Below are 23101 nucleotides of genomic sequence, written 5' to 3'. Positions count from 1 at the left end.
AGGACTGAGTGAAACTGTAGGATCCCCCACCCTTATCCCAGCTGGTGTCACAGAGAATTGCTTGGTGTGGAGAAAAGCCTCCACGCGTTGAAAACCAGAAGTGAAGGGTTTTGTGTGAGGAGTAAAGGAGACACAAAGGAAAGAAAGGCTTGCTGGGGCAAAACTGAGTTTTCATCACAGCTCCCTTCTCCCAGACTCCGTGCCGGGGAAGCGAGTACACACAGCTCCTCTAAACGCCCCACTGCAACTTCCAACCGTCACTGTCCCCCACTCCCTTCCTTCTGAGGTCCATGCCCTCCAACCCCCCACCCCACCCCGCTTCCCCTCCTTGTTCCTTCCACCTCCAGCCCAGGTCGCCCCACCACCATCAGCAAGGGCTCCCCGCCTCTCCTCACAGGGCTCTTTCCCTGCGACCTCAGCCTCCAGTCAGAAAATGGCAACCGTCCATGAAGGCGACCCAGCCAACAGCCCCATCGCCCGCATGGGTCCGCAGAACTGCTCTCAGCCACACCTGGAACCCCGGGTTACCTTCAGACCTGACGTCTTGCTTTCTGGTACCAGAGCGCCGCAAGAGCAGCCCTCAGAAAGGCAGCCATTGCTGCAGCTCCGCACTTCACCTGTGACCAGACCAACGGTCCGGCCCAGCCATTGGCTGGTGCTGCAGTGGGCCACGCCCACAAGCAGCCAGCGGTTAACGAGGGGCCCTTAATGAGGTGATCCCGACAATGGTCAGCGTGGTGGTGACGTAGGGGCCCGCTGCTGGCCGCCTCCCTGGGGCCCTCCGGTCTGCTCCCGGGCCTTGGGCCAGTAAGTGAGCTGGGGGACCCAGGAAGAGGCTAGGGGCTGTGTCCTGCAGGGCTCCAGAGCCCTCGCCAAGGTCACCCACTGGTGCAGCCCAGGCCTGAGGCAGTGGGGAACCTCTTCCCATCCTTGTCTCTGCGACCCTGCTGTCTGCCTGGATCCCACACACCAGTCTGGGTGGCCTGAGGGCCAGTTGGGTTGGGTGCCCGGCTCCTTCGGTTGATGACAGCGGGGCAGGGCCTGGGGACCTGGGCTTGAGGGAGCTGCCAACTGAGATCTGCCTTCTCTCAGTCAGGACCTGGACCTTGGAGGATGACAGGTGTGCCTCGGGACCTTGCCGTTTCTTTTCAGAACAGAGAATAATATTTGTCTGATAGAGATTTACAGGAGTAGCATTTCCTGACCTCAAGAACAAAGCGTGTGACACCAAGAAGTTTGCAGCAACTACCCAAACCCCTCCCTCACCTTTCCTGGAAAAGGGCTTTGCTAAAAGCTTTCGGGGAGTTTGGGTTTTTAAGGCATGAACCACCCATCTCCTTGCATGGCCCTGTAATAAAATTTTCTCTGTTCCAAACTCTGATGTTTCGGTCTTATTTGACCCCATTGCGCGTTGGGCACACGGACTTGGAGCAGGAGCTCCTCAGTAACAGGAGCAGCCTCCCCCCGTGAATCCAGGGCTCAGTCTAGCTCTCTACATCTGGGATCTTCAAGATCTTGAATTCTCATTTTCTTTTCAATCTACCAGCATCCATCTCACTTCACTTTTTTTCCTTATGTACAGTGGTGTTCTGTAACCTCAGCTAAGTATTAGAATCACCTGGGGGAGTTTCTGCGGCTCAGGAAGACTAATCTTCCTTAATCAGTGACATCAGGTGCTCTGGGGAAGGGACACAACCATAATTATTGCGGAAGGTCTCCCAGTTGATTCCAATGAGTGGCCAAGCTGCAGAGCCACTCGGTGCTCTACCTCCTGAACCTCAGGGATCTTCGCTTTAACCACTTCCTGACCTGTACCTTCACGTCCCTCTTCTCTGCCTGGGGGCAACCCCACCACACACTTTGTCTATTCCTACAAGGAAGCTGCGAACTCTGCTGGAGGAAAATCACAAAACCACCCGCTTTCTCTGGAGGACTAGTCTGACATAAGGCACTAAGCTGGTGGGATTTGAAGCATCCCAGAAAGAGTCATTCCTTTGGGAGACATGCTTATTTTAGGCAATAATCTTACCAAGTGCATGTCATCAGGAAAAGTTACAAATGTAGGAACAAGACTCCATTTGCAAGTAACAGTAACTCCATGAGTTATAGTAGCAGGATGGTGTGCATTTTTTGATCTGGTTTTGTTTGAGTTTTTGTTGCTGTGTTTTGTTTGGGGTTTTTGTTGTTGTTGTTGTCTGTCTCACTGTGTGGCATACGGGATCTTAGTTCCCCGATCAGGGAATGGAAGCCATGTGCCCTATGGTGGAGTCTTAAACCATTGGACCACCAGGGAAGGCCAGTGTGCGTTTCTGGTTGAGACCTAGTCCTCCCACTCACGTTAGCAGAATAATGCAGAGATCACAGCAGAATCAGCGCTGTACCGAGAAAAGTTATGAAAGGCTTGGAGCTGAAATAAAGAGGGACCAGTTGCTAACTAGAGACCTCTGCCCTCCCAGGGGCTGGAGAGACTAGGCTGGTTTGCCAGGTTCTGTCACGAAAAGGTCTAAGAGGAGGACTTCTCCTTTGGGGAGAAAAGACAAGGTTTGACAAGAGAGACTCTGGTCTCAGGACTGACCTCCTCTCCAAAGCTGAGGGACGGGATCTCAATAGAACCGCTCCAAGTTGATGGGTGTCTAAAAGACAGAGAAGTTTGACACCCCAGGCCCTGTTTGCATGACTGGTGAGCATTGGTCTTACTGATCCACCTCAGATACCAGTAGGGGAGTAAGCATGGAAACCCAAGATGTGATGGTGGGATCAGAAGGCGGGGTGCAGTGGACACACTCACAGGTTCCCAGTCCCTCACGATCAGAAGTGGGGTGGGCAGTGGACACACTCGCAGGTTCCCAGTCCCTCACGATCAGAAGTGGGGTGGGCAGTGGACACACTCGCAGGTTCCCAGTCCCTCACGATCAGAAGTGGGGTGGGCAGTGGACACACTCGCAGGTTCCCAGTCCCTCACGATCAGAAGCGGGGTGGGCAGTGGACACACTCCCAGGTTCCCAGTCCCTGACGATCAGAAGTGGGGTGGGCAGTGGACACACTCGCAGGTTCCCAGTCCCTCACGATCAGAAGTGGGGTGGGCAGTGGACACACTCGCAGGTTCCCAGTCCCTCACGATCAGAAGTGGGGTGGGCAGTGGACACACTCGCAGGTTCCCAGTCCCTCACGATCAGAAGCGGGGTGGGCAGTGGACACACTCCCAGGTTCCCAGTCCCTGACGATCAGAAGTGGGGTGGGCAGTGGACCCACTCGCCGGTTCCCAGTCCCTCACGGTCAGAAGTGGGGTGGGCAGTGGACACACTCGCCGGTTCCCAGTCCCCCACGGTCAGAAGCGGGGTGGGCAGTGGACCCACTCGCCGATTCCCAGTCCCCCACGGTCAGAAGCGGGGTGGGCAGTGGACACACTCGCCGGTTCCCAGTCCCCCACGGTCAGAAGCGGGGTGGGCAGTGGACACACTCGCCGGTTCCCAGTCCCCGACGATCAGAAGCGGGGTGGGCAGTGGACACACTCGCCGGTTCCCAGTCCCCCACGATCAGAAGCGGGGTGGGCAGTGGACACACTCGCCGGTTCCCAGTCCCTCACGATCAGAAGCGGGGTGGGCAGTGGACACACTCGCCGGTTCCCAGTCCCTCACGATCAGAAGTGGGGTGGGCAGTGGACCCACTCGCCGATTCCCAGTCCCCCACGGTCAGAAGCGGGGTGGGCAGTGGACACACTCGCTGGTTCCCAGTCCCTCACGATCAGAAGCGGGGTGGGCAGTGGACACACTCGCAGGTTCCCAGTCCCCGACGATCAGAAGCGGGGTGGGCCGTGGACCCACTCGCCGGTTCCCAGTCCCCCACGATCAGAAGCGGGGTGGGCAGTGGACACACTCGCCGGTTCCCAGTCCCTCACGATCAGAAGCGGGGTGGGCAGTGGACACACTCGCAGGTTCCCAGTCCTTCACGATCAGAAGCGGGGTGGGCAGTGGACACACTCGCCGGTTCCCAGTCCCCCACGATCAGAAGCGGGGTGGGCAGTGGACACACTCGCAGGTTCCCAGTCCTTCACGATCAGAAGCGGGGTGGGCAGTGGACACACTCGCCGGTTCCCAGTCCCCCACGATCAGAAGCGGGGTGGGCAGTGGACACACTCGCCGGTTCCCAGTCCCCCACGATCAGAAGCGGGGTGGGCAGTGGACACACTCGCAGGTTCCCAGTCCTTCACGATCAGAAGCGGGGTGGGCAGTGGACACACTCGCCGGTTCCCAGTCCCCCACGATCAGAAGCGGGGTGGGCAGTGGACACACTCGCAGGTTCCCAGTCCCCGACGATCAGAAGCGGGGTGGGCCGTGGACACACTCGCAGGTTCCCAGTCCCCGACGATCAGAAGCGGGGTGGGCCGTGGACCCACTCGCCGGTTCCCAGTCCCCCACGATCAGAAGCGGGGTGGGCAGTGGACACACTCGCCGGTTCCCAGTCCCTCACGATCAGAAGCGGGGTGGGCAGTGGACACACTCGCAGGTTCCCAGTCCTTCACGATCAGAAGCGGGGTGGGCAGTGGACACACTCGCCGGTTCCCAGTCCCCCACGATCAGAAGCGGGGTGGGCAGTGGACACACTCGCCGGTTCCCAGTCCCCCACGATCAGAAGCGGGGTGGGCAGTGGACACACTCGCAGGTTCCCAGTCCTTCACGATCAGAAGCGGGGTGGGCAGTGGACACACTCGCCGGTTCCCAGTCCCCCACGATCAGAAGCGGGGTGGGCAGTGGACACACTCGCAGGTTCCCAGTCCCCGACGATCAGAAGCGGGGTGGGCCGTGGACACACTCGCCGGTTCCCAGTCCTTCACGACAGAGCATGAGCCCCTCACCTCCTCCTGACCCCAGAGCTGGGACCACAGAAGATACACGATCGGAGGTGGCAGGCTTATCAAGGACCATCTAGGGGTAAAGCAGAGGAGCTCTGGGTGCAGAGGAATGCTGGGGGAGACTTCAGGCCTGGAGTCACCAGACCTCTCACAGGCTTCTTCCTGGGAATGTTTGGACTTGAATTCCTAAAGAGTGCCACCTGGAGTGAGAAGACATCTTCATCTCAGGAGACACCTTCCTTTTCTGCTTCCTCTCCACGGGCTAGAAGGGTCCACTGTGGAACAAGCAGGGCTTCTGTGAGAGAACAGTGCACCCCTCCATCACTCACATGCACAAACACAGATTCACACATAAGTCACTGGGGCCATGAGCCTCATGTGTGCTGAGAGAACGGGGAGAATTTTGGATCAAACTTGAAGTTTTCAAGTGAATCAGAATCTGATTGACAATTTGGATTCAATGTTCTCTCCTGATCCAAACAACCATGGCTGGGCCGTGAGTCATCTAATCTAATAATGGCTTCCAGGTTGCCACCCTGTGGATGAGGGAGTCAGATGTATGACAGGCAGAGACACGGTGAGTGTGGCTGACACTTCAGGGGTTGTCCTCTGTGGTTGCTTTTCTTCCTGACTAGAAGCTGGGAGACATGAAAAATACTAAGCTCCTGAGAGGCTGAGGGATGGATGCTGCAGGCAGGGAGAAAGAAAGAAAGATTCAACAGAGAGAAGAAACTAAAAGACACACTCCTCCTACCTAAGTATGTATGCATGCTGTTACTTCAGTCGTTTCCAAATCTTTGTAGCCCGCCCGTGGGGCTCCTCTGTCCCTGAGATTCTCCAGGCAAGAATACTGGAGTGGGTTGCCATGCCCTCCTCCAGGGGATCTTCCCAACCCAGGGATCAAACCTGCGTCCCTTATGTCTCCTGCATTGGCAGGTGCGTTCTTTACCACTCAGGCCACCTGGGAAGCCTCTACCTAAATATAGCCAGCCCTAAACCCAGCCTTGAGCCAGCTTGTTCCTGCTTGATTAGTTTTCTTCCTGTAACTTCCACGTTTTCCACTACAGGCTTCATGGTTCATTATTTGCTTTATTTACATGACCCCCACAGAAATCATCTTTGACTAATATATTACCAGAACAACACGTTACTACATTACAAACCAGAAGAGAGGTAAAGCCCACAGAGAAAACAAAATATCTGAAGGAACATTGAGAAAGTTAGAAAAACTAAAAAATGATGGCTAAGACACATGAAAAGAAACAGGGGTGGGGAGTATAAATACCTTAAGGGGCTAGCACAAAAAACCAGAATTCTGTCTGTCATGTCTTATGCCTGGAAAATGAGGGTGATACACAGCACCATCATGAAACATACGTACTATTACAGAAAAGTGACTCCAGGTGCCTGCCTGGAGGTACTCACCTGTCGGAAGCATGTGACTGTCAAGATGAATCAGAGCTATGGAAATTAACCAGTGGGTACACTGTGGGCAGAAATATGTTTTAGAGAGAAAGACTGTAGCCTTAGATTTGTGGGTAGGAGTAGACATGCTGGGAATGAAAACCAGAGCTAAGAAAGAAAACAAAACAAACTCCTAAGTATTCTCTTGTACAATTCAGTAGCTGGGCTTAAGTTTTTCAACAGGACAAGAGTTGGGAAGTACCAACTTTACCTAAAGTACTAACCCAACCTAAAGAATAGTTTAAAAGAAATTTTGCACGTGAAAGGAACTATAATTAGAACTGATGACATTTATTTTAAAGGAGACTTTAAAGTGTATTTCCTCAAACACACTCAGGACTGGATTAATGGAACTAGGTAGAGTGATTAATTAACAAATCTGCTCTCCAGTACCTAGACTTTCTTTACGTTTCCAGATTTTAATAGCAATATCCTTTTGAAGGATTAAGAGCAAGGAATAGGATTCAGGTCAATGTAATGCGTATGTTAAAATAACCAAAGCTTAAGCAATACAGGATGTGGGATCCCAACAATGCTGTTTTGCAATAAAGGCGAGCAATCCCAGACGTCAGTCCTTCTGGCTTCCAGCATTCCCATCAGCACACTGTTGGTGGTGTCCTGGAATCACCAGAAAAATGAAAGCAGAGGCAGAGGGAGGGGAGCAGACAGATGGGGATCCCAGGAAAGACCCTGGAACCGGAATTTGGACTCTTCACCTTAGAAAGGTGCCCCCTTGGTGCTGCCATTCCAGCCCCCAAACTGGCACAAGAAAAGTGCTCTAACAATAATATGTCCTCCATGGTCCTTTAAGCTCTCAACAAGACGTGATGTCTTTCTTGCCCATTTCCACCTGGGAATTTTCAAAAATGTGAAGTGCTTTTCCCACTGGATCTCACTATTTCTATGGAATTTTTGGATTTCCTAGGACTCATTTTGTGTGATTTAGAGGGATTCTGTCATAATTCTCACCCTGTAGACTGCTGGAAAAAAAAAAAAAACTTGATGGAAAAAATGTTTAAATACACAGGAAGCTTTCTGAAAGTGAGATCTGTGACTTCATTGAGTAATAAAATGGATAAAGAAATATTTTGAAAAGTACTTGGCATTAGAATGTACTAAATATTGTAACTAAAATTGTACCTTTGAGAATAACCTGTTCTGCTCACCATATAATTCTTTTGTTTACAGATAGAGTAGTGTGTCAAAATATTTGTTATTTGTGCACTCATTCATTGACTCAATAGCATTTATTGAGTGTCTACCCCTAAGTGCAGACACCTTGCCAGGTGCTGGGGTGGAGGAGGGAATAAAAATAGTGATAAAAATAACTACCATTTCTTGAGTGTTTATTACCTGACTATCTCCTGAAGCCCCACAGTAACACTAGGAACTACATATTATTATTTACATTTCCCAGAAGAGGACACTGAGGCTTGTGTAAAGCCACCTAGACCGAAAGGATAGAGCAGGAGTTAAGCCAGAGGTGGCCCTGTCACCTGCCACTATTAATGACATGTGCACGCCTTTCTGCAATAAACTAATTAGTTTAAAATCACTTCAAAATCCCGAGCAGCCAGGACATTATTGGCACATGGTAGACTCTTCATAAATATTTTCTAGATAAATTGAAACTGAGTCGCCAAATTTGTGTTTTAATTTTAGTTTGTTTTTATAAGAGTGTGTTACCCACTTATTCTGCTTGGTAGATGTGACTATAGTGAAAGTCGCTCAGTCTTGTCCGACTCTTTGTGACCCCATGGACTATACAGTCCACAGAATTCTCCAGGCCAGAATACTAAAGTGGCTAGCCTTGCCCTTCTCCAGGGGATCTTCCCAGTGCAGGGATCAAACCCAGGTCTCCCGCATTGCAGGTGGATTATTTACCACCCGAGCCACCAGGGAAGCCCAGATGTGGTTATAAAGAATCTTACCAAATGCTTATAAATATTGTGTTGGTCACCCTTAAAGACTCTTACCACAGTTGTCAATTGTGAGGCTCCTGGATAAATAGATCCTGAGAATAAACTGCATATTTTAGAAGTTTATATGGTGTAATTGTAGAATTATGATGTAATTTTAATTTTCCTTTCCCTCTACAGATTATTCATATTTTGGTCTTGACCAAAGTTGCTGGAGCTTTACAAGCTAAGTTAAATTGAGCATTTTTTAATGCCATTTGCAACAACATGGATGGACCTACAGATTATCACAGCAAGTGAAGTAAGTCAGAGAGAGAAACATAAATATCATATGAGATCACTTATATGTGGAATCTAAGAAATGATACAAATGAACCTATTTATTAAACAGAAACAGAAGCACAGATATAGAGAACAGACTTGTGGTTGTCAAGGGGTAGGGTGGTGGGGAGGCAGATATATTAGCAGATATAAATAAGTATATGTAGAATGGGTAAACAAGGCTCTACTATATAGCACAGGGCACTATATTCAATATCCTGTGATAAACCGTAATGGAAAAGATATCAAAAAAAGATGTATAGATGTATAACTGAATCACTTTGCTGTACTTCAGAAACTAACACCACATTGTAAATCAACTACACTTCAATAAAATAAATTTTTTAATGATAATTTTTTTAATTTCAGCTTTTTTCAAAAACACTGCTTGCTGTAAGAGAGAAGGACCTGGTAGAGGGTGTGGTATGAGGACAACTGGGTCTCATCACGGAGGTGCAATGGGCTAGTGGTACGACCATTGAAAAGTGCACCTCAAAAGCTACTTCTGAAATAGGTTCAGATGAATGATCTTCCAATTGTTATGGTGACTCCAGGACTTTTCTCTTCTGTGCACAGACAGAGGTGATTTTAAGAAAATCAATTTCAGATCCTCACCTTGAGTTTGAAAGGACTGTTTTACACAATAGTGGTGGTTTAGTCCCTAAGTCATGTCTGACTCTTGCAAGCCCATGGACCATCGCCTGCCAGGCTCCTCTGTCAGTGGGATTTCCCAGGCAAGAATACTGGAGTGGACAATAATTCTGTCAAAAACACACCTGTGGTCCAGGTATTTGTGAGTTCTCCTCCCACCTTTCCTCTAATAATCACTCCCCCTATCAGAAATAAATTTAAAGCACACCTTTCACTCATCCCAAATCTTTCTACACTGAATTGTAAAACCTGAAATTATCCTGAGACGTCAAAACATCTGAAGCCGCAAACACAGGGAGATTCCTAAACACTGGTGCTGAAAAAGTAAATGACGTTAATGGTTGATTAATATTTTTGCAAGTCAGCTGGTTCCTAATTCTTTGCTATTAGTGTAACTGAAGTAGGATATGTTAGCTAGCAGGGCATTAATAATAATAATTCCTGGTGATATAGCATTATATAATTTCTGATGTAAAACTTGGAAGGAGTCCAGGGGATTGAGTAATAGTGCTATAACAAAGTATTCTTCTTTCCCATCTGCTTACTTATTTGAATAAGATTTCTCAAACTTATGTCTATAAAAAAGTAAGTAGGCATAGAATTGATGCTAAACTCTGCCTCATCCTACAAATAAATAATATTCAAACATGCATACATAAGCTAATTGAAAAACCAGTTCAATTCATTTAATAAAGAAATGTATTTCTAGTAACATTTTACTTTTCATAATTACATATCAAAATTTGTCATATATTTATCTTTTGATCACCTAAATAACAATAGTAATAATAACTCAATCTAAAAGAAATGTTAAATATTTTGAACTTGTTATTACAACAGAAACTTTAGAAACTTACATTTAAATGTATAAACATGTTTTTATGGTAGAAAATTTGATGGGTCTATCTACAGAAGATGTTCAGACATAAGAATAAATGACACTGAGGGGAGAGGAGGAATAGAATGAGAATACAGATTTAAGTAAGAAAAACAAACTTTATAGTATTTTCTACTATCTAAGAAGAGTTCATTAATGCATTTCTAAAAGGGATAAAGACAGGAATCAAATTGATTTGGTATTTTGCTTCCAATTAATACAGTTTGCTTTTTAAGGTATTGATTAAGTTAATAATGACATCCTTTGAAAATTTTAAAATATATAAACTTATGATTTAAAAAATTAATAACTTGAAGATGTGTGAGAGTGTCAACTCTCTCGATTTGTTTTTACTTTATAATAGAACAAGAAAGTTAGAAAGCTGTTATATTATGGATCTATAAAGAAAGCTGAGTGCTGAAGAATTGATGCTTCTGAACTGTGGTGTTGGAGAAGACTCTTGAGAGTCCCTTGGACTGCAAGGAGATCCAACCAGTCCATCCTAAAGGAGATCAGTCCTGAATATTCATTGGGAGGACTGATGCTGTAGCTGAAACTCCAATACTTTGGCCACCTGATGCAGACAGCTGACTCATTGGAAAAGACCCTGACATTCGAAAAGATTGAAGGTGGGAGGAGAAGGGGATGACAGAGGATGAGATGACTGGATGGTATCATCGACTCAATGGACATGAGTTTGAGTAAACTCCGGGAGTTGGTGATGGACAGGGAGGCCTGGCATGCTGCAGTTCATGGGGTCGCAAAGAGTCAGACACGACTGAGCAACTGAACTGAACTGAACTGAGTCCCACACAAATTCTAAAGAATCTGGCTATACTCCTTTGAAACTTCTAATCAAAGAAATGTGCACCTTGTGACAGTGGGTAAAAACTGCCATTTCAGAAAATTATCCTATTAACACAATTGGTACTCCTAACACTTGCTATACCATCAAGCTTAATTAAAGTGGCTCTTATGAGAGATCAACATTCATAAATTCCAAGAACAAATTTGAGAGATTAACATCAAATCCTGTGTAACTTTCTTTCACTCATTCAGTCAACAAACACTGAGCCCCTCTCCTAGGCCAAGCCTGTGGGAGACTCTGGGGGCCCAGTGGAACAGTCAGGGGCCTGTGTTCCCTGTCAGCTCCATGGCAGTGGGGGAAGGCCATCTGCAAATGGTTGGCGCATAATAAGATAAGCTCAGATTGTGGTTAGTGTTGAGGAAAATGAAAACCAAGGTAAGTGATAGCAAGTAATTGAGGAGGGGATTTGAGGGGCATTGACTGCAACATAATGCAACTTAAGTTTCAGGACTGAAACTTGCAAGCCCAGTCCAAGCCCCTGGAGGGACCGTGATGCTAGGCTAGTGTGAAGGCACATGCATGCACACACACCACACACCTGGAAACAAAAACACTTCTTATATACCAAAAAAAAAAAAAACCTAATAGAGACTGCTAAAATTTTGTTGTTTTAGTTTAGTCGTTGAGTCATGACCAGCTCTTTTGCAATCCCATGGAGTCTAGCCCACCCAGCTCCTCTGTCCATGGAATTTCCCAGGCAAGAATACTGGAGTGGGTTGCCATGCCCTCCTCCAGGGGATCTTCCTGACCCAGGAATCAAACCTGCATCTCCTGCATTGGCAGGCAGATTCTTTACCACTGAGCCACCTGGAAAGCCCTCTAAAATTTTGATACCAATCCTAAAACTTAACATGTCATTACAAATAATGAGTAGAGAAAGCAAAGAACAACTTTTTTGTACTATAAATAATAAAAACATATTTCAATCAATGATGTTTTACCAAAGACTGGATTATCTTTTTATTCACCAACTAGAAAATAATACCACACCATTACTGTCATATGGAGAGGTAACCAAAGAGTATATAGCCAAAATTATAGGGTAAAAACATATTATGTCAGGCAGTTAATTATTAAAATTACATGTTCTTCTTCAGGCTTTTCTGATGGCTATGGTATGTGTCAGTCTTTTTGCTTTGTCCTTTGTTGTGATTTTTTCTAAGTAAGTGTTTACTTTTGTATGGATTTTTATATTCATAATTTTGTATTCTCTTTCTCAAATTTGGACCTAACAAAACCCATCTGGCCCCTGGGTGAAGCTAATTTAGATGGAAAGATCTGGAAAGCCTTTTTTGAGTTGCTGACATTGGAACAGAAGCCTGAATGAGGATGGCATTCTAGGAAGAAATAACGAGTGACAAAGCCTCCAAGGGAGACGAGCTCCTTCAGGGTCTTGGAGGCTTGGGAAGAAGTTTGATTCATTCTAAATGCAGTCAAATAACCTTCTGATTTATATTTAGACACAGCAACATCAATGTAAAAATATATGGACTAGTTAAAATAGCCTAAAGCCCTAATGTGTATGTATTAAAACATTTTCCCACCCAGAAAAGATAGTAATCAGTGCCTTCTGAGTGAAAAGCTACTGCCCCTCAGTGGTAAAAGAAGAAAAATTCAGAACAACATGATTCTAGGCTAAAGTAAAACAAAAATTCACTGGTGGTGATAATTTTATTTTTCACTAAGCAATAAACCACAATACTCAGTTTTCATAAGATATGAATTCTAATGATGAACACATAGGGATAGCACTTTACAGTGGTGGGCTTTATTGTCTTGGTTGTTACTTCCTTTCTCCCTTCCTTCATCTTTCCGTGTTACCTTCCACTTCCTCCCCCAACCACCTTCATTCCTTCTTTCTTTGCTTCCGTTCACAAGGGCTCATGAGCACCTGCTTTGTACTATGCATATATACAGAAGTAACCAAGACAGACATTAGCTTGTGACTTGGAAAGAAAAACAGACATCAAACAAATAGTGTTTTAGTTGCAATTAACTGCAATTCAGTGTTTACTATAGAAAGAGAAGCTTACGATGCCGTGGGAGCATCTATCAGGGGTCTACATTAGACTGGGGAGGTAGCAAAGTTCACGTTGATGAAGGGGTCTCAAACTTGCTGCCTCAAGGATCACAAGGAATTAGGGAGGTGAAAGCAGAGAGGGGGAGTGTTCCAGGCAGAGGAACAGCATCTGTGAAGGCCGTGAGACGAGAAGAAGAATGATGTTTGAGGAAGTGAAAGAAGACCAAGCCAAGAGGGAAAGGGGCTGAAGAAGAGGCAGGGGAGGGAGGGAGGAGTCCTGTGACAGAGCACCTTGCAGACCGCGAGAAGGATTCGGGACTTAATGCTAACAGTAAGGGGAAAATGGTGCAGGGTTAAACAAACGAATCAAAGAGGACTTTTTGTGTTGCGAGGGACAGAAACCATAGCTCCCTGTCCCCTATGCACTCTGCTCCCTGAACCAGAGATAGCCAGTATTACTAGGGTTTTATAAGTCCATTCAGGAATAGCTACACATACACATGCAAATGTGTCTGTTAATCTTATCATCATTTAAATAATTTATGGTTGCATACTGGATACACTGCCCTGAATCTTGTTTTTCTGACTTAACAATGTATCTCAGCAATCATCGCCTATCTGGATATAGAGCTGCTCATCTTTTTCTTTCTCTGGATTAGATTGTCTGTTGCATGCATGGACCATTATTTATTTAACCAGTTGCCTATTGGTGGACATTTAGGTCATTTCAAGGCTCTTACTACTGCACACAAGACCACAGTGAACGTTCGTACCTGTAGCATTGCCACGTGTGAGAGAATAACTGTCAAGATAAATTCCTAGAAATAGAATTCCTGGGTCAAAGAGTATGTTCATTTGGAATTTTGAAAGGTAATGCCAAAATGCCTTCCCTAGGAGTAATAGTAACATATACAACTAACAAAATGTTGATAGTATGTGTACAACATATACAAGGATATGGCAGATGAAAAAGTGGTATCGGGAGTAGTGTTAATTTGTACTTCTTTTATTAAAAGTGAGCTTGGGTACCCTTAGATCTGATTAAGAGCTAATGCTTGTGATGAATTAAAAATTATCTAATTAGTCAGACAGCCAAAGGCCTAGAGCTCAAAATGATATTTCATTCATTCAACAAGTAGTTTTTTGAGAAACAATTCTGCACTAGGCACACTCATATCATAGGGTCTGATAAATCAAATATGGATGAAACTTGATCCTGACCCAGATAAGCTCAAGTCTAATAAGGGATGTGAAAACATATAATTAAATACAATATGTTATTTTTAAAAAGAGAGAGAAAGGAACGCAGAAAGAGATCACAGAGAAGAGCAGCTAATGCTTATGTGTCAACCATTCACAGATATTATCTTGGAATACTTCATTTTTTATTATTTTTATTTTTGGCCATGCTGGGTCTTTGTTGCTGCATGGGTGTTTCTCTAGCTGTGGCAAGTGGAGGCTACTCCCTAGTTGCGGTGGGCGGGTTTCTCATTGCAGTGGTCTCTCTTGTTGCAGAGCACAGGCTCTGGAGCACAGGCTCAAAGCTGTGGCCCGTGGGCTTGTTTGCTCCGTAACATGTAGGATCTTCCCAGATCAGAGATCCAACCTTTGTCTCCTGCGTTAGCAGGCAGACTCTTTACCACTGAGCCACCAGGGAAGCCCTAGAATACTTAATTTTTAAAAGACAGAGAGTTAAGGGGAGCAGGTAATTAATATTTTTTCATTTTTTAAAGCCTGGGCTTTCTTTTAAGACTTGGCTCTGTGTATTAGCAAAAATACCCACAATTGTTTTAGCAGAACTGGGATTATTTTTCAGACATAAAGATATGTCTGAAAGTGTGGTTAAGACCCCCTTCAGGGAAACGTAGTATGGGTGAAACAAGGGGGAAGGTGTCTCAGCACACTATGACTTCATCTTCAAAGCCAAGGTCACAAGCAGTTACACATAGAGAACCCCAGTTCGCCCAGGGTCCCCACCCACCATGCCCCTGCCCCAGCCAGGTTCAATCAAGATGTGTTCGAAAAGGTTGTTTTTGTCTTCAAGGAACTTTTGGATGAAAATCAACCTTCTATCATTAGTTTTATCCTTAGGGGAAAAAAAAAAAACTTTGGCACTTAAATACTTTTAAATGTTTTCAAATCTGTTTCTTCTTTCTGGTCTTAATAGTAAATTATATACTTAGTAAAACTCAGGGCAAAATAGGGCTGGAGACAAAACAGCCTCTCAGCTTCCCAAGGGCAGAGCAGAGTTTCACGGGGGAAAGATGCCGGCAGAAAAAGTGGTTAGTACGTTTCCATCCCTCCCTTGGCTTCTCTAAGTCACCAAGATCAGGAGCTGAGGATTTCAAGCCACCAGATCAAGAGGGCACTTGTCGGGACTCGACACCCAAGTGCCCAGTGACAACCAGTCTTTCCTGGTGCTAGGCTGGGGACTTGGGTTCACAGGGGAAAGGGTGGGTGCAGGTGGACACTGTACTGGCTGGTCATCTTGGACCTGCACCCAAGACCAGCTATGGGGTCCCCGAGTGTGTCCTTCTCTTACCTATGGGCTCTGTACACTTATCCCCAGAAAATGTACTATAAGGCCTTCCTCCCAAGATTAACGGAGTGTCTGAAAAAGCCAAGCATTTCAGACATCTTCCTATTTTTCTGTGAAGTTATTTTTGCCTGGAGAATACCATGGACCAAGGAGTCTGGTGGGCTATGGTCCATAGGGTTGCAAAGAGTCAGACACTACTGAAGTGACTTAACACACACGCTACCGCAACTATACCTCCTTCAGGACATTCTTCACAAATCATCTTGAAAATTCTAGAAAGTTTAAGGTTTCTTATGGACAGGTCTCAGGTAAGACTGATATTCATATCAGTCTTGACAAGGATTCTAGTCAATGGAAGAAGCCCTTTTCCTATGACACACGAATGGCAAGTTTTACTCATGTTATTTTTATAATCTCCTAAGATTGTTCATTCCATTACTTTAGTCATGTCCACAAACAGTGTGTGGTTGGAACTATCATCCCCATTTTACAAATTTGGAACCATTTTTCCTTCCCAGTGATCCACAGTGTATGGAAACAAGTAGAAATGTGAAACTGGAAAATCTGTATCTCCTACTTCATTCATTCACTTAACAAATATTTACCAAATGCAATAATGCGTCACGCACTATTCTACAGACTGAATACTATGAATTACTATGAAGGTAAAAATATTCATGATCTCCACTTCTCTTTAAGAGGTTGCTATTTAGGAAAAGGAGATAAATATTAAGTGACTACAATAAAATATCAGTCTTGCTGGGGTACAATGGGCCCCAGAGAAGGAAGAAGTCAATTCCCTGTGTGGAGTAAGGAGGGAACATTTCACAGATGAAAGGATTCCAACTGTTTTGGAAGAACAGTGAAGATGGAATGGGAGAGGGCATTTCAGGAAGAGATAGCATGAAAATAAAATAATAAGCAAAGTAATTAAAAAAAAAAGTACCTTGTATAAGAGTGCCTGGGCAGCTCAGCTAGTAAAGCATCAGACATTTAATCCAAGGGTCCAGGGTTCAAGTCCCTATCCAGGTGCCAAAAATAAATAAATAAGTATATAAGGCACCTGTGCTATACAATACTTTATAAAGGTAACATTATTATTCATTAGCAAATTCTTACACTGTCCTTGGCTTCCTGGGGGGCTCAGTGGTAAAGAATCCACCCGCAAGGCAGGAGACATGGGTTCAATCCCTTGGTTGGGAAGATCCCCTGGAGGAGGGCATGGCAACCCAGTCTACTATTTTTGCCAGAAAAATCCTATGGACAGAGGAGCCTGCTGGGCTCCATTTCACGAGATCGCAGAGTCAGACATGACTAAAGCAATAGCACACACACATGCATGCTGTCCTTAATTCAGGCTGCATGTAGGTGCTAAGAATAGGAAGGTGAACGAGGCAAATGTTTTTTACTTTTAAGCTTTAAAGAAGTAGAAATATGTAAAGGATAGAATTCTATAGAGCGATGCACGTGGTGAAGAACAGAAACCAGTAAGGAGGTAACTGGCGGTGGGATCTCTGAAGAGGTGGCACAAACATAGAGACCTGCATGAAGACAGCACGTGGAGAGGGGAGCAGGAGCATTTCCAGTAGGAAGAGAGAAGTGCAAAGGCCCCGAGACAGAGGTTAACTCAGTGAGTCTGAGGACCAGCAAGGGGGCCAGGCTGGACAGGAAGTGAGGACAGAGAGACAAGTAGGTGCAAGTAGAAGCTTATATAGGAGTTTAGCTTTCATTCTAGGTACAACAAAAAGTCACTGGAAGGTTTTAAGTAGGGAAGGATATGATATGCTCAGTTTTTTAAAAAAAATATTCGGACTAGCCTCTCAATGAATGGTCTAGAGCAGCGGTTCCCAAGCATTTTGGTACCAGGGACTGGTTTTATGGAAGACAGTTTTCCCACCTGGCACAGGGAAGGGGGAGGGGGATGATGTCAGGGTGACTCAAGGGCGTTGCATTTACTGTGCGCATTATCTCTATTATTAGTACATCAGCTCCACCTTGGATCATCAGGCAGGCGATCCCAGGGGTCGAGAGGAAGCAGGGATGAAGGTCATCACAGATACCATAGGGACTTTCTAGCAAACCATGAGTCAGACTGAAAACTGAATTATCTTGCTTTCCTAACTTAAACCCCTTTATTGCCCAACTAGTTTAATCATTACATCTCTATCAGCTAGGATCTGGTTAGAAAAATAGAACTCATATTAATTAGTTCAACCGAGGGGAACTGGTTACAAACAGATCAGAAAAGCTGAAAGAAAACAGAGGAAGGTGAGGCAACCCAGAGACAGATTAGAGCAGCAGGAAGCCTCTATTACCACTGACACCGAAAGGGTGCAGAAAAGGAGGGGTTAGAGAGCCCGAGAGCAAGGACACCGAGTGGAAGCCGGAGCCTTGGACCGGGCAGCTGATGCCATGGGGACAGGCAGAGAGGGGAGAACAGGCACGGCTTCTCTCCTCCTCCCACCTCCGACTTGGCTACACCCAACCAGAGGCCAAGAGGAAAGGGAGATGGGCACACAAGTTTGACGGGGTCGGTTACCTGAGATGCCCAGCAAGGAAGGGCAGGGAAAGGATCCAAGAGCAACCTGATCCCTACATGACCGGCACACAACCAACCGGTGACAGTCGCAGAATTTTAGAAACAACCATTCAGTCGTTATGACCTGTCACATCTCCCACAGCCTCTCTTCTCTATCCCAAAGTCACTGTCCAGTTCAAGCCCTACCCTCTGTCACTTGGACAACAGAATGGGTTTAAAATTTATTTCCCTGCCTCAACTCCCTCCTACTCCAAAATGCCCTCCACGGGAATAGACCTACAGATTGCATTTGTAAACAGAGCTGATGGTGTCCCAATCTTGACCTTCAGCTGAAATCTATTTCCCAGAGGGCAGCCTCAGAGCCTCTGACAGTCTGGCTCCAGAATACCTTTCACCCACATCTTCCTATAAAGAAACTGTGTTTTAGCCACAAAAGGAGAACTTGAGACTTCCCAAGCATGACATGTTCTTTCATGCTCACATTCCTTGTTCACACTAGTTGGAATTCTCTTTACAAAATCCTTTCTTCCTCCTGGAATCCTTTAAATCCTAAGTCACTTCCTAAATGAAAACTTGCTTCACAATGCCAGATAAAATGAATTACTTTCCTTTGCTGTATTCCAATCTCAAGTTGTTTGTACTGCTTTTAGAGTTCACATATCATGTGTATACTGCTGATGAAGAGTACTCTTTACATTGTATTCCAATTCATTTTAGCAGTATCAGTAATTTCCTTCATCATGAGTCCATAACCTGCTTTTATAAAAAGGTGTATTGGCACACAGCCATGCCCATCCTTTGACTTACTGTCTGTGGCTGCCTTAGCATTACATCATTAAATGTTAATTGAATTGTTTAGAAAGTTGACTAGTGTGACGCAGACTGGATAGGCCCCCAAAACTGAGATATTTATCTGGTCCTTTACAGAAAAAGTTTGCCAACTCCTGTCCTCGATGTTTCCTTAAAGGGATTCCTAGAACTTAACCCAAAACTTGGCACATAATAGGAGCTCTATAAATGTTAAATCAAATTACCTAGAAAGATAACAAATATGTAGGCTCAAGAATAAGAGAATACTACCCAGACATAAAAAAGAATGAAACCAAGCCATTTACAGCAACATGGTTGGACCTAGAGATTATCACACTAAGCAAAATAAGTCAGAAGGGAAAGATAGATACCATATGATATCACTTATATGTGGAATCTAAAATATGATACGGATGAACTTACCCATGAAACAGAAACAGGCTTGCAGACAGAGAACAGGCTTGTGGTGGCCCAGGCAGAGGGAGGTGGGGTGGGGATGCATTGCGAGTTTGGCCTTAGCAGGTGCAAACTGTTATGGAGAGAAAGGATAAACAACAAGGTCAAACTGTACAACACCGGGAACTACATTCAGTATCCTGTAATAAACCATAATGGAAGAGAATTAAAAAAAAAAAAAAAGAATAAGAGAAAAGGCGAGGAGTAAAAAGAAAGCTTTATTTTAAAATAATAACACAAAAGCCATGGGGAAAAGGGAGCCTGTCTTCATGTAAGTAAAGAACTTATATTTTCCCCAGTTTTATCGAGATATTATTGATGTACAACATTACGGAAGCTTAAGGTGTATAATGGGATGATTTGATACTTGCATATATTGCAAACTATTTCCCACAATAGGGTTAGTTAACACATCCTTCACCTCACATAACTACCATTTTGTGGTCGTTATGGAGAGAACATTTAAGAAAAATGCTCCTAAAAAAAAAAAAGAAAAAAAAAAAGAAAAAAAGAAAAATGCTCCTGGTGTTTTTGAAACAGAAGAACACAAAGGAACAATTCTCTAACTGCGGGTAAAGAAGTTCAGTTTGGCCTTTCCTTCCTTTGAAAAAGGAAAAGCTTGTGAATTTTTCTATTTCACTAGAAAAGAAAATCTGGAATCCTGGAAGATTAGAGTAAGCATTCTGTGTTGCATATGACCTAAATTGGGTCAGGCTTATGCCTTTGAGAGACCGTCTAGCTCATGAGTCTATGAGTAAAGGGATGTATGTGTTTCTATGGTACAATCCTGGGAGTTCCCAGTATAGGTCCAAGGAGGGGATGGGTGAGCCCTGCGGTGGCAGCATGAAAGGTCTCTTTGTCTGTCCTTTGAATGTTTAGATAAGTAACCTGAAAATTACATTAACAAAATATTTTGCATGAACCTAAAAATAACTCAGCTGAGCACACTCAAAGTCTTTGTGGTTGTTTTACATGCTAACGTTAATTATGCCTACATGCAAAATTGACTGGTGAAAGATTTTACTGGCAGGTAACAAATACCTCAAACTGTGGCCTTGTGCTCTATGTGGTGTTGTTGAGAGCAGCATATGATTTTATTAAAACTTAAAAAATAATTCCTCATCACTACTAGTCAAGAATTCAAAGATTCAACGTCAAAAATTGAATTCTGGAGGAATCTATCTATAGGCAGATCCTTCACAGTGAGGAGAAACTCTATCCACTGGGGGAAAAAAGAAGTGTTAAAATACGATCAGTAAAGGGGGGACGCTCTGCTTCATATACAACAAACAATGGCTATTCTTTATAGACAAATAGTTTATGCATAGATTTATTTTTAAATGTTGTTGCTAATAGATTTTTTTTAAGTACTATAAGTAACAATTCTCATTCATTTGCTGATAGGAATACAAAATGGTACAACCACTTTGAAGGACACTTTAGCAGTTTCTTACAGAACTAGGCCTACTCTTGAGGGGGTGGAGGGGAAAGAGATGAATTAGGAGTTTGGGATTAATCATACACACTGCTATATATAAAATAGATAACCCACAAGGACCTACTGTATAGCACAGGGAATGCTACTCAATGACTTATAATAATCTATAAGGGAAAAGAATCTGAAAAAAAGACACACACACACATATATATATATCTGAATCACCTTGCTGAACACCTGAAACTAATACAACGTTGATTGTAAATCAACTATATTTCAATAAAAACATTTTTAAAAAAAAGAAAGAAGAGAAACTAAGCCTACTCTTAACCATATGATCTGGCAGTCATGCTCCTTAGCATTAGCTGAAAACCAAATTAGCTGAAAATCATGTCCACACAAAAACCAGAACACGAATGTGTAATTGCCAAAACCTAGAAATAACCAAGATGTTCTTCAATAGGTGAATAAACAAAGTATGGCACATCTGTATGATTGTGTATTACTCAACCATAAGAAGAAATGAGCTCTCAAGCCATGAAAAAACATAGAGGACTCTTAATCATAAATGCATATTGCTAAGTCAAAGAAGCCAGTTTGAAAAGACTACCTGCTAGATGATTCCAATTACGTGACACCATGGAAAAGGCAAAACCATAGAGACAATAAAAAAGATCAGTGGTGGACTTCCCTGGTGGTCCAGTGGGTCCAGACTCCACATTTCTACGGCAGGGGTGCAGATTCAATCCTGGTCAGGGAAGTTCCGCATGCCCTGGGAACAAAGGAACAAATCAGGAAAGGACTATTCAATCACTCATTGGCAGATAAGGTGAGAGTAAGAACCCTAAGGAAGAATCACAGCCTTGTCACCTATGCTGGCTATTAAAGCTTACATTTTGGGAATTTCCTGGTGGTTCAATGCTTAGGACATGGTGTTTCACTGCCAGGCTGGGTTCAATCCCTGGTTGGGGAACTAAGATCCCACAAGCCCCGCAGCACAGCCAAAAATAAAAATAAATAAATATACAAATATAGCTTCCTGGACTTGCCTGGAGGTGCAGTGGTTAAGAATCCACCTTCCCATGCAGGGGTCACAGGTTCAATTCCTGATTAGGGAACTAAGATGCCGCATGCCACGGGGCAACTAATCCCACACCGCAACTACGGAGCTCCAGTGCTACAAAATACAGAGCCCGTGAGCCACAACTAGAGAGAAGGCACGCGCCACAGTGAAGATCCTGCGTGCCACAGCTAAGGCGCAGTGCAGCCAAAAATAAAACAAATAAACATAAGTAAATAAAGTTTATCTTTTGAAGGAATGTAAACCCATTGACGTAGAATGAAAACAAGCACTTTTAACTCACTACAGGTCAGTCGGGTTGCTTTAGATTAATTTAGTCTTCACATAAAAAAAAATCTCCAAACTATCTTAGATTGAAAGGACATCTCTGATCATTTTAATCAGTTTTTTTTTTGCCAACACAGAATTTAATTTGCTCTATAGACATTTGCATTTTACCTGTCCTCTCCATATGTACTATCCACTTCCCAAGAAGATCGCTAAAATTTGGTTTTTCTTAGGGATTTTAAAAATACCTTTCAAGCCTTTTGGTTGAAGTCAAGTTGGTTAACTTTTCAAAAAGCCCAGGAGGATCCACCTATGTGGCATAATTTTAGGGACATTTCTGCCCAATTCATAAGTTTGCCCACCTGCTCTAAAACCGGAAAGACCTTGCTCAGGAAACAAAGAGCTTTCTTCTGTACTTAGACAAGGCTCAACAGGCACATCCCCAGAGGAAAGCAAAGCATCTATTTAAATCCAATCGAAAATATTCTCTTCCCAGGTGCTCTCATCTCTACTCAATTTCTTCATTACTATCCAAACACAGATGACTCACAACACAGATAATCTCCAGCCCAAGCCTATGTCTCCTCAGGCTTCAAACCTGATTATACAACTGGCAAGTTTGTCCTCTTAGGATTCTTGAAGGTGCCCAAGCTTAATGAATTCAAGCTCTCATCATTTCCCATACCCATCAATACTCCTAACCTGGTTTTCTTCCTTGGTTCCCATCTCAATGAACTAGTCATCCAGTAGAACCAACCTGAAAGCCAGAAGTGACCTCCCTTCACCTCCATGCCCAACCTATCCCCCAATTCTGTCAAAACTGTCTGTTCCTCTACATCTTCTTCACCTTCTTTACCCAAACTTTGTCTATTTTAATAACCTACTAACAAGTCTACCTGTATCCCTTCTAACCACAAACAAACTTATTCACCATATTACAGCAAAAGCAAAAATATAATATGTACTATACCCCTTTGTTGTTGTTCAGTCACTAAGTCA

This window comes from Dama dama, chromosome 12 (genome assembly GCF_033118175.1).
Source record: "Dama dama isolate Ldn47 chromosome 12, ASM3311817v1, whole genome shotgun sequence".
NCBI lineage: Eukaryota > Metazoa > Chordata > Mammalia > Artiodactyla > Cervidae > Dama > Dama dama.
Note: the sequence above shows the minus strand (reverse complement) of the source record.